Below are 12,689 nucleotides of genomic sequence, written 5' to 3'. Positions count from 1 at the left end.
ATTCTAGAGTGTCCCCCACCTACTACATACAGAAGTCGCCTGTTTCTATTCTTTTTTGCTGGCCCTCAGGACATCAGTCCTTTTCCTGACCCAATAGCCCCCCATCCCCATCCCCTTTCCCTCCCCTGTCCCTCCCTCCACCCTTGTAGTTGCTTTCTTCTCCCTCCCAAGTGGAACTGAGACGTCCTTACTTGGGCCCTTCAGTTTGTTGACCTTTTTGAGTTCTGTGAACTATACCTTGGGTATTCTGGGTATTATGTACTTTGTGTGTGGGGGTGGGGGAGTGATATCCACTTATTAGTGAGGACAACATACTCTGCATGTCCCTTTGGGTCTGAGTTACCTCACTCAGAATGGTATTTTCTAGTTCCATTCCTTTGCCTGCAAAACTCAGGATGTCCTCGTTCTTAATAACTGAGAAGTATAATACTCCATTATGTAAATGGACCACATTTTCTATATCCATTCTTCTCTCACGGAACATCTGGGTTGTTTCCAGCTTCTGGCTATCACAAAGAAGGCTGCTATGAACATAGTGGAAGATGTGCTCTGTGGCATGGTGGGGCATTATATGTGTAGAATTCCAAGAGTGGTATTGCTGGGTCTTTAATTAGGTCAACCATTTTTCTTTGAAATATCAGGAGTCAGACTATGCTCCTGACTCTTACGGTGTCACTGATACAAGTCCTCAGGGACAACAGCAAGCTCTCTAGAGCTTTACCAGGGCACAGGAATTACCATGCTATTTCCTTTATCTCTGTCTCTTCAGTATTTTCTGTTTCAATGAATCCCATCTAGTATTTTACTCCCTCCTCACCACTACCACTTTTTCACTCAGTGAAAGTAAAATGTCGGTTTGGGTTTCCCTGTCTTGTTGCTTATAACTTTTCAATATTCTTTGAATATTGTAGTCATCCACAAAGGAATACAAATGTTTTTGTTAATAATTTAACATGCCAATAATTTTAATGTGTCTGTTTAAAAGGTGACTTTTGCTGAGAATAACATTGAAGGCACTTCCTTGGAGGAGCATAGAATTTGCTTGCTACCACAGTGGACTTCATCAGGAGATCTGAATACTGAGCCATAATTGAATCCATAATTGAATTCTGTGAGCAGAAGGAACTCTGCAGCCGGTGCCACTACCCAGTAGCCCAGTCCTGAATCTCAAGGGTTTCTCTCTTGCTGACCTTTGACTGAAGCGATGTTTTTGTTCCATCCAGGTCTCAAATCTCCCAGTTCACATTTTAACATTCTGGCTTGTCGGTTTCAATAGTAACCACATGAACCAATTCCTTATGGTACTATATGCAATTATTTTATTGGTTCTTTTTAATCTGTAAATTATTAAGAGCTATCATTTAAAACTTAGATGTCTACATCACACCAGATACTTATTTTTGATCTGATTGCTATCTTGTCTCCTCTGTTTCCCATGCCTTTGCATGTGGCAGGTATTTCTTTTTTTATATATTGTCATACATTTAAAAATTTTTTTATTTTACTTATTATTTATTCCCTATATCCCTCTAATTGCTCCCCACCCTTCATCCCCTCCCACAGTCCTTCCCACATCCCTCCTTCCCTTTTCCTCTGAGTTAGTGGGCTCCCTACCCTCTTGGTATTCTTCAAGTCTCTATAAGGCTCAGTCCTTCCTCTCCCACTGAGGCCAGACAAGGCAGTCCAGCTAGAAGAACATATCCCACATATAAGGAACAGATTTTGGGTAGCCCATACTCCAGTTGTTTGGGCCCCACATGAAGACAAAGCTTCACATCTGCTACATGCGTGCAAGGAGGCCTAGGTCCATTCTGTTTATGTTCTTTGGTTGGTGGTTCAGACTCTGAGAGTCCCAAGAGTCCATGTTAGTTGACACTGTTGGTTTTTCCTGTGGCGTTCCTATCCCCTTCAAGGCTCACAATCTTTTTCTTCTATTCTTCCATAAGAGTCCCCAAGTTCCATCCACTGTTTGTTGGTGTCTGCATGTCTGAGTCAGCTGCAGGGTGGTACCTCTCAGAGGACTGCTTGCTCCTGTCTATAAGCATAGAGGAATCTCATTAGTAGTGTCAGGGATTGGTGCTTGCCCATTGGACAGGTCTCAAGTTGGGCTGGTTACTGGTTTGCCGTTCCCTCAGTCTCTGCTCCATTCTCTACATTTCTTGTAGACAGGATGAATTTTGGGTTGAAACTTTTGTGGGTGGGTTGGTATCTCTATCTCTCTACTGGGGTTCTAATCTAGCTACAGGAAGTGGCCTCTTCAGGTTCTATATCCCCAAAGTATTGAGTCACACCTAAAGTCACCTTCATTGATTCTTGAGCACCTTCCTTATCTCAGGTCTCTGTCTCATCCTGGAGATGCTCCCCTCCCACCTCCTCACTCCTGTCAGTTGTAGATTTTCATTCATTTTCATGGCCATCTGGCCATCTCTTCTGTCCTTCCTGGCCTCTCCATTCCCATCCCCATTCTCCCTCTCTCTCAGTTCCCTCCCTCCATCTGTTTTTCATGACTATTTTATTCCCCTTTTTAAGTGCTGTTTAAGCATCCTCCCTTGTGCCTTCCTTGAGCAGAAATTTCTTAATGGAAAGAATACAGCCTTACTTGCCTTGCCAGGAGACGGTTATGAGTATACATAGACTATACAGTTCTCAGAGAAAAATGATAGTAAAATCAATTTGTCTTATATTTGAAATCCATTAATGCTAAGTTGTCAACTGGAAAACAGAAGTAAATAGATGATTTAAATGATTGGTAATATTATTTTTTAGGAAGATTCAAACATATGTGATTATAGAATGTCTAAGTAAGGCCAAACCTTACAAAGTCACTGTTCAAACTTGATCCTCCTTTCCCCCTAAATCTATCTAACACCATTCATCTGGACAATTAGGTATGAAACACAGTTTTGAATTTAGTAACTTTTTATTACGACTTAAATCTCTGGCCAGTAAACACAAACAATAGGTAAGAATATTTATTCTTTAACAATTATTCTTCAGAGTCCTTCAAAAGTCAAACACTGGAATCTTTAAGTTTTTGTGTAGAATTAGAACTTTGTAAAGGTACAAGTAATGAGAATATAAATATGTTAATGTTTTAACTGTATCTAAAAGTTTTCCTCAGGAAAAATTGTATTTTTAATTAGTTTTATGAGAAAATGTTTCATCTTTAAAGTTACATAAGAGGCTCTGACTTTTAGATAGTCTCATTTCATTTCAGTATCAGTTAGAAATTCTGAAAAAAAAATTCTTTAAGTTCTGGCCAGTGGCAGATTATGTAATGAGGGAAGTAAAAATCTGCAGGAATGCCATGCATCTGAGAGCAGGAATGACCAGTGCACAAGAACTGTGATAAATATTTGATTTTCGATGCTGGAATTTGGCATATGAAAATACTGTACTGGATCGGGTATCTGAGGGCCTGTCTCCAATGAGGGGATGCAAAAGAAAGATCAGCAAATCTTCACAGGGATACTAGTTGAATGAAAAATTTCACATCAAAGTAGAATTTTCTGAAGACCATGCAAAGAAAAAATAATTAGAAGAAAGGAATAATTTTCTACTACACATAAGCCAAAGAATGACTGCATCTCACACTGCTGTGGGCATTTCCACAGTCCAGCAAATGATACAGAACAACTTTATTACACATATGACCATTAGAAGAGAGACAAGAAACATCACACAGTAACTGGAACATGCCTTAATCCAGTAAAAAGCAAAGCAAGGCCATTTAAAAATGGATGGATATTGCCCAATTGCCCATGGCCTTAAAATTTTGAGGAGTTGAATATTTATGAAATACCACATTAAAAACAATATTAAATCCTTAAAAACCTGAAACAAAACACTTACAGCCTTGGTATAAATTCTAATATAATTTTAGTTCACACATTGCCATAGTGACAGGTAAGATATTGTACTTGGCTCTCTATATGTACAGGATCTACACCAGGGTTTTAAAGTATCTTGAGTAACAAAACTGCATCTATGCTACATGTGTAGAGAAAACGTTTAGTTTCATCACTCACTTCAGTCCCACGATATAGCATCACACCTGTTTGCATCTTGGTATATTCGTTATGCATAAATGGTTGAAAGAGACTGCTTGAGTTCCTGTAAATACCACACATTTTATCAAAGGTATTTGAACAGCTGTAGTTATTGGCATACGTGGGTGTTTTAGAACCAATCCTCCATGGATTTCTACATTCTTTGGAGTAATATAAGACAACAACATTGGACTAGAAGATTTTGTTTTAGGACTCTGCGATGTTTTTGATGATGATGGCTTTCATTGTCTCAAATAGTTAAATATGTTTCCCACGATTGGTGGAGCTGTTTGGGTTGGACTAGAAACACTGGTTCTGTTGGAGGAGATATGTCACTAGTGGTGCGTTTTGAGACTCCAAAAGCTCAGATCATTTTTCTCTCTCTCTCTCCCCCTCCATCCTCCTCTCCTTTCTCTTTCCCTCTCCTGCCTCGTTGTTGCTGTATCCTGAGATGTAAGCTCTCACCTATTGCTCCAGTACCATCCATGCCTACCTGCTGATGTGTTCACCTTCATAATGACCATGGTCTCATCTAGAGCCCTAAGACCCCAATAACCTCACTCTATGAATTGTCATGGTCTCAGTGTCCCCACAGCAATAAAAATGTAACTAAGACAATGTATGTGCTATTGATAGTTTTATGTGCTTCTATGCACTCTACGATCAAGCTGCAGTCTAAAATATTTGCTTATTATGATTTAGAACTGGCTTATTCTTCTTATAGTTCTACTTAACTTCTTTTCTATACAGCAGTCATAAATTATACAAAGTCCAATAGGTTATGTTTCAGGATAAATATTCGGTATCATACTGTTTAGAGAATAATTTCTTTTAGGTGAACATTCTGGCTGCCCTTTAGAAAATTTATCCTTGGAAAGTTTGGAGATTATTAGTGTGTATATTCCTTAGTGCAACTAATATTTCTCCCTAGGACTATTACAAAAAAGTCATATGGCCTACCAAAAAGCAAAGAGTCTCCATTATACCCATGGAGATGAGTTTTATTTATATAAAAAACAGAAAAGTATCACGATGAGTAGGTTATCAGTTCTTGGGATTTGAAGACAAAATGTGTAACATACTCATTTCATCAGAATCTAAGAAGGGATGAGTGAGCAGCTAGTCTGTTCTTACAAGGCTAATAGTCACGTGTTGGCAGTCTGCATCTAAAGTATCATTCTCTAACACATTTCTTTTTGTTTCATGTTGCCAACATCAGTCCTTAAAATTTGCAAGTGAAGAGTTCTAAGTAATCAAAACCTAGCAGAAAAAAAAAACAAACAAAAAAATAAATAAATTGAATTTGCTATGGAGAGGTTGGAAGCCTCTGTGTGAGATCTAGGTTCAAAACAGAACATCTCTCTACAATCTTTGTCGTAGTTCTGTGTTTCCTACATAGCAATGCAGAGCTCTACAAATACTAGTTCTCAATCTGGAACGTTAAAATAGGTGTGTTGGGGTCCCGTTGTGGTTCCACATCCTTTGCCTCCTCCCTCTCAGGATATCCAGAAGACACTAGACACTGAGATGGAAGGATGAAGCTGAGTTTCATGAGTTGGGTCTGAAGTATCCTAGTCTATCTCGGAGTGAGTGTCACAGCAGGGATTCAGGGATTGGAGTTTCTCCTAAGATCTTAGTGTTTCAGCTCTTTTAGACAAATGCATGTGCACATACCTCTATTGAAGTGGGCTTCTGTGAATAGACTTTATTTGGAGTAGGAAAGGGCTATATATAAACTTGGCAGTGTGGGAGTAAATGAAAATTATTGGCAAGAGTTTAATGTACAGTGAACACCTCATTTGTATGGAGAGGCATTTCAGGAATCCCAAGTATTTACTGGGCTGGTTCTTATTGAGAAAAGAGGAAGTTGAACTTGTGGGTCTGCCAAGGACTACTTGACCTTCCCCAGGAAGGTGTAGTGGGTAAGCCTACCTAGTCAAGGTCAGAGAAAGCAAAGTCCTTCTGGTAAAGGAATTACACCAAGCTCAGAGGAGCTATCCAGTCTTGGTAGATGGTGACCCTAAGTAGCAGGGTTTCCCCTATAGAATGTTAGTTGAGTCTTAACAGTAGGCATACATTTATTTTTAGACAGCTTGCTATTTGAGTATACTTTACTTTCCCCTTAAGGACGAACTACTCCATATGTTTTATTTCCGCAATCAGTTTTCTAAGTATTTAACTTCTTACTTTCCCAAAGACTGTGACCTCGGCCTATCAATAAAAAAATAAGCAAACTAGAGTTGGGCTGGTGACCAATAAAAAGCTTTACTGTTGCAAGCTGCTCTTCATGGTGCTGACACACAATTTACTCACTACTAGGGGAGAAAAGCAATACTCTATCCAGCCATAAAACGTGTGACATATAAAAGAAACCTGCATGTAAGATATTCTGGTTCTGGTGGCACAAATGTTATGGGAGTAATCAATTAGTTCCTAAAAATTAGATTTAAGCCTTACTCCATAGGATGGAACTCATGTATAATACTGATAAAGTAGCCTAGAACCTGACTGAGACTAGAAAGCTCATAGACTGTGGAAAAAAGCTTCTATTTTTCTTTCTTTTTTGTTTTTTCTTATATTGAACATTTTTCTTTATATACATTTCAACTGTTATTCCTTTCCTGTTTTCCCCTCCAGAAACCTGCTTTCCTATACCCCCTGCTTCTATGAGGGTGCTCCTCCACCCACTAACCCACTCCCTCTTGCTTGCCTGCCCCCATTCCCCTACACTGGGCATTGAACCTTGACAGGACCAAGGGCCTCTTCTCCCATTGGTGCCCAACAAGGCCATCCTCCGCTACATATGGGGATGGAGCTATAGATCCATCCCTGTGTTCTCTTGGGATGATGGTTTAGTCCCTGGGAGCTCTGGGGAAGGGAGGGTCTGTTGGTTGTGCTATCTCCATAGAACACAGCATTGCTGCTGCTGCTTCTTCTTCTTCTTCTTCTTCTTCTTCTTCTTCTTCTTCTTCTTCTTCTTCTTCTTCTTCTTCTTCTTCTTCTTCTTCCTCTTATTCTCCTCCTCCTCTTCTTTCTCTTCCTCTTCTCCTCCTCCTCCTCCTCCTCTTCCTCTTCCTCTTATTCTCCTCCTCCTCCTTCTTCTTCTTGTAATTATAATTAATAAAGATATCTACAACTGGAAAACATGCAGACAGTGAGACCCTGGAGTCATCATCCGTAAATGTGATGTCTTTTTTGAACTGTTCCTTTCAATGTTAAGAACTGTATGGAACAGTGGAGGTAGAAATAGTTTGAGACCTAGAAGTAGTAGATCATTCCAAGGAGGCAGTGTTGTCCAAGCTCAACTGGAGAAATACACTTATAAACTGTTGGAAACTGTGATAGCATGCATAACATATGTGGAGATTCAAATACGCGAAGTGTCAACGTTGAGAAGGGTAGTGGGCACTATTAGATCTTGATTAATCAATGTAATGTGAAAATAAAAGAATGAAGAAATCAATTTTGATGGTTTCAAGATGTTCTTTAATCAAAACAATTTAGGGGGACAACCTCTGTTGGAGTAGAGAATGCACGGGGCTTTATGGGGAGGAATAGAAACGTTGTGGACAGATGATTCCATATGAAGCTTAGTTCCCCTGAACTCTCAAAGTGGTAAGCACCAACAGAGGTTGATGTGCTGATCTCATTAGACACTTTCAGGATCCTGACAGCCCATAGGATTTATCAGCAAGTCAACTTGTCTGTCTTAAATTTCGCAGCAGGACATTCAGTTTATTAAACATTTTATTCTAGAACCAGAGGCAAGATGTAAAGAAAAAGGTAATCTATTCTTTCATTGGTTGCTTCCTGTTAAAGAGAGACAGGATCTAGAATGGGCTTTTGGAATCTCAAAGCCCAACCCTAGTGATACACCTCCTCCAAAATGGCCACACCTCCTAACCCTTCCTAAACTGTCCTTCAACTGGGAGCCAAATATTCTCTGTATGAAACTAGGGTGGCCCTGCTCTTTCAAGTCACCACAGTTATCTATTTCATTTATGAACAAAATTCTTAGATCTAGCATTTTAAAAGCTTATGTCAAGTATTACTTATATGTACTGAGTTATCTGTCTATTAGCTATTAAAGTACTTTACTGATCTCTTAGGTGCTAGCTTCATGTTGTCTAAAACCTCACAATAATTTCTCACTTCTGCCACTGTTTCTTCCATTAGTTTTCTTGAGAGATATTTTTGTAATTAGTAAGTTATTTTAATAAGCTAGTGATTTTATTGTGATTGAATAACTGCATGTCTAAATCAAACATTCATAAATATTTGTATATATATTTATTAATTCTTTGTGATATTCACATCATGTAGCCCAGTCTCACTCATCTTTTCATCCTCATATTTGCCCTTCTCTTTTGCAAGCCCACCCTGAGATAAAACACACACACACACACACACACACACACACACACACACACACACAACAAAAAACAAATCATAGAGATCATTTCATCATGGAAGGTATAGCATGTCAGACTGTGTCCCAGAGTACAGCCTTCTGTCCACACATCTTCACTTTGAAATGTTCATTGCAATGAGTCATTGGTTTTGCCTGAGATCTATGACTTCTGTGATAGCATCAATACTAGATCCTCATTAGGACTCCTCCTAGTTATCCTGTTGGTGCACTGTGTCATGGAGATCCCACAGCTTTGGAACAGCAGGATTGGCCCTTTCACAAATCACAACCATTCACAGATGATATAGATTTTGGGGTGAGGCCAATTCAGAGCCCTGCATCTGGGCCTGGGTCGTAGATGAGCTGGTCAGCCTGTCAGCAGCTCACCTATACCCATGTCTCCAGAGCCATCTCCACTGTGCTGCTTACTCTTGGTGTGGTGCTCACTCTCCCAAGTGCAGCAGCCTACAAAGTGGTGGGCCAGCTCTCCCACTCCCACACTATCTGGGCTGGGTCACCTGAGCCTTTGCCATCAGGGCTAGCTCTACTGTGTTCCCCAGGCAAAGTTCAAGACCTGCTCCTCTGAGTGCTACAGATAAGAGTAGAGGTAGAGGCTGGCTCTCCTCTCATGACCCTAGAGCCAGCTCTCCCAGCTACTACAGGTGGCAACAGGGGCACCTCTGCTTCCATGCTATGTCATGTCAGATGAGTAGCTGTGCCAGCTCTTCATTCTCTCACCATTAGAGCTGACTCACTTGTGCCCCTTCTACCAGGGCCAGCCCTACTGTGCAGCCCAGGCAAGGTGCAGGGTCTTCTCTCCCTATTGCTGTAGCCAGGAAGGAAGCAGACCATTTCACCTATTCTCATGACTCCAGGGGCAGCACTCTGGACAACCTCAGATATATTTGCTCATATTTGTATGCCTCAAGGTAGTGATAATATATTTGGGAGATTATGATAGTCATTAATCGGTCAGACATTTATAAATATACTCTATATATTTGGCATTGCATTTATTGATATCATAATTGGTTTAAATTGATAGTTCTATGCTCATCTTTAAAAACACCATTCTCAGCTCCATCCCCATCTGTATATTGCTTGTAGACAGGATAAATTTTGGGTTGAAATTTCTTTTGCGTGTGTGGGTGTCTCCCTATCACACTACTGGGCTTCCTGCCTGGCTATAGAAGGTGGCCTCTTCAGGTTTCATATCCCCAATCTTGTGAGTCACAGCTAAAGAAACCCCCATTGATTTGTTGGTGCCTCCCTTATCCCAGGTCTCTGGAGCTTTCTGGAGATGCCCCCTACCTCCTCCACCCTATCAGTTGGGAATAGCCAATCAATAACTGCCCAACTTTAGAAACTTTCCATGGATAAGCACTGATATCTGGCATTATTAATGAAACTCTGTTATGCTTGCACACAAGAGCCTAGCAAAACTGTCCTCTGAGAGGCTCCAACCAGCAGCTGACTGAAACAGACACAGACACCCACAGCCAAACATTGGATGGAGGTCAGGGACTCTTATAGGAGACATGGGGGAAGTGTTGAAGGGGAATAGAAACTCCACTGAAGACCAACAGAGTCAACTAGCCTGGACCCTTGGGACTCTCAGAGTCTGATCCACCAACCAAAGAACAGACATGGACCTAGGCCTCCTTGCACATATGTAGCAGATGTGCATCTTGTGTCTTCATGTAAGTCCTGAACAACTGGAGTAGGGGTATCCCAAAAGCTGTTGCCTGTTCCTGGGATATGTTCTTCTAGCGGGGTGCCATGCTTGGAATTAGTCAGAGAGGATGGGCCTAGTCTTGCAAAGACTTGAAGTGGCAGGGTGGGAAGATAACCAGGGAGGCCCCCACACGCTCAGAGGAGAACAGAAGGGGAGATATGGTGAGACAGATTGTGGGAAGGGGTGACTGGGAAGAGCACAGTGCATGGAATGTAAATAAGTAAAAATAAATAAGTAAGTACATTCATACCACTTTCAAGTATATTAATATAGAATATTACTATTGATACTAATATTAATACCAAATGCCAATTGAACAGACATTTTCTTTAAACACTGTTTTCATCTTTTGAAGACATATGGTAATAAAATAGGATACTTTTTTTAAAATGCTATAATTATCCGTTTAGATAATGTATAAATTTCATACAAGCATGAGTAATTGTATTGTATTCATACTTACTTCAACATTCAAACATTTTCTTAGCTTATACAAACCAAGCCTGGTATCGGAAATGATTACTATTGATATGTAAACCCCGATCTTACCAGCTTTGCATCCTTGGCTCTTGTCATTTAACTGGGAGAAGTTACATCAAATTACTAATATACTTAAATTGAGTTCTAATATTTAGTTTGAGCAATAACAGTGTAAATCCTACCACTGTGATGACTTCTCTGATCAGCTGAGATACTCAGAAGTGTTATAACGTTAATTGGGACAGGTGGCACTCTCATAATACACAGACTTATCACTGCACTGGATGAGCTATCTGTGAAACAGGCTGTCAGTTCTTCTGAGTGAATCATCAGCGTTTAAACTCGCTATGCCATTATGATTTTCGTTTTAATCAATGGTGCTAAGACGCCATCCAGAATGAAATGTTTAAGTGCTACTGTGCATTTTTCATTAAAAGGAACATTTAAATGAAGCAAAAGAAACAATATCTAACAGCGGTCAGTCACCTAGAAATTCTCTCTTAGGGCAGACAGGGTCTTTTCCACCTTATAAAAACAAAACAACAACAACAACAGAAAAGAAATGTCGAACTTCTTTAAAAATGCAAGATTCAACTTAACAAAATATAAACGTCACAAACAATCACACATTCAAGCGGTTCGACCTCTTACTGAGTTAACTGTGTTCTGTATTATATTCTACCTCAGTGGCTTCCCGTATACTGAGGAACAGACTGAAGAAATAGAAACACGTCACACAAAGTGTGTTTTCCTGTATTGGCTATTAACTAGGTTTGAGGGACACTGCCCAGGATTTAATATAAAATAAGGGTGTGAAACATTATCTGTATTCATCAAAGGCCACACTTCATTCATTAAACTCATTAGAGTAGTTGTAAAACTTATTTTCAAAGCTTTTCATTATAAACCTATTCGACAGTTTTTTTATTTATTAAGCAGGATAAAATAATAAAACTTAATCCACTACACACTGATGATAACTCCTTTTCTTTAAGATTTTTTTTATTATATATGAGTACACGGTAGCTGTCTTCAGACACACCAGAAGAGGGCATCAGATCCCATTACAGATGGTTGTGAGCCACCATGTGGTTGCTGAGACTTGAACTCAGGTCCTCTGGAAGAGCAGTCAGTGCACTTAACCACTGAGCCATCTTTCAAGCACGATAACTTCTTTTAAATAGAACCTTAGATTTCCCTCCACCCACCCCAAGGTTAGACACTACTAATTAATCAATACCTATTATCTATCTACTTCATTCATGAACAGCCTCGTTATTTCTCCTCAGGACCAGAACACTGTTTTTACTTTTGCTTCTTAGTTTCAAGGAACTACTCTTGGTAAGTTCATAAATACATATGAGATCTGCTAGGAGTACCCTAGAGACACTGAAGATACTGGCATCTGAGTCATTCCTCTAGAAGTATCTTTGACTTAGAGGAGTTGGACCACCATTGATCAGATTACACTTTCCATAGAGGTATAAGAGTTCAGAGCGTGTTGATGTGGAACTGGAGAAAACAGAGTATTTGTATTTCCATGGTGGGTCATCTATTCTATTGGTTTCCCTGATGTTTCTGTTCATACTCGTCCACTCACTCCCCTTATTCTTCTCAGTAGTGCTTCCTGTAATACCTTATATATATTGTGCCCCCAAACATAAGCCAATATAGTTTTTTATATAAATCTAACTGCTGATCTACATCTGGTCTGTAGGAAACATAATAGTACTATACAAAATTTAATTCACGCTAATCTTGCAAACACTATCTATTTGGATTACATTAGAATTGATAAAACCAGATATAAGAAGCAGAACTCAATTTCAGTTCTAAACCCAGAATTAAAAAAAAAAATGTCCCTGGACATCACACTTAATTCACACCTAATGAAACAAGACCATGAAGAAAGTGGGGATTTCCAAGTATAATAATTGTGCTTAGCAGACAAGCATACATAGGGTTGTGGAAACTTAGTGACGCTAGGCAGTCAAGCAGCACACAGCACAGAACT

The sequence above is a fragment of the Rattus rattus genome, chromosome 4 (assembly GCF_011064425.1).
Source record: "Rattus rattus isolate New Zealand chromosome 4, Rrattus_CSIRO_v1, whole genome shotgun sequence".
Classification (NCBI taxonomy): Eukaryota; Metazoa; Chordata; class Mammalia; order Rodentia; family Muridae; genus Rattus; species Rattus rattus.
This window is presented reverse-complemented; position numbering follows the sequence as displayed.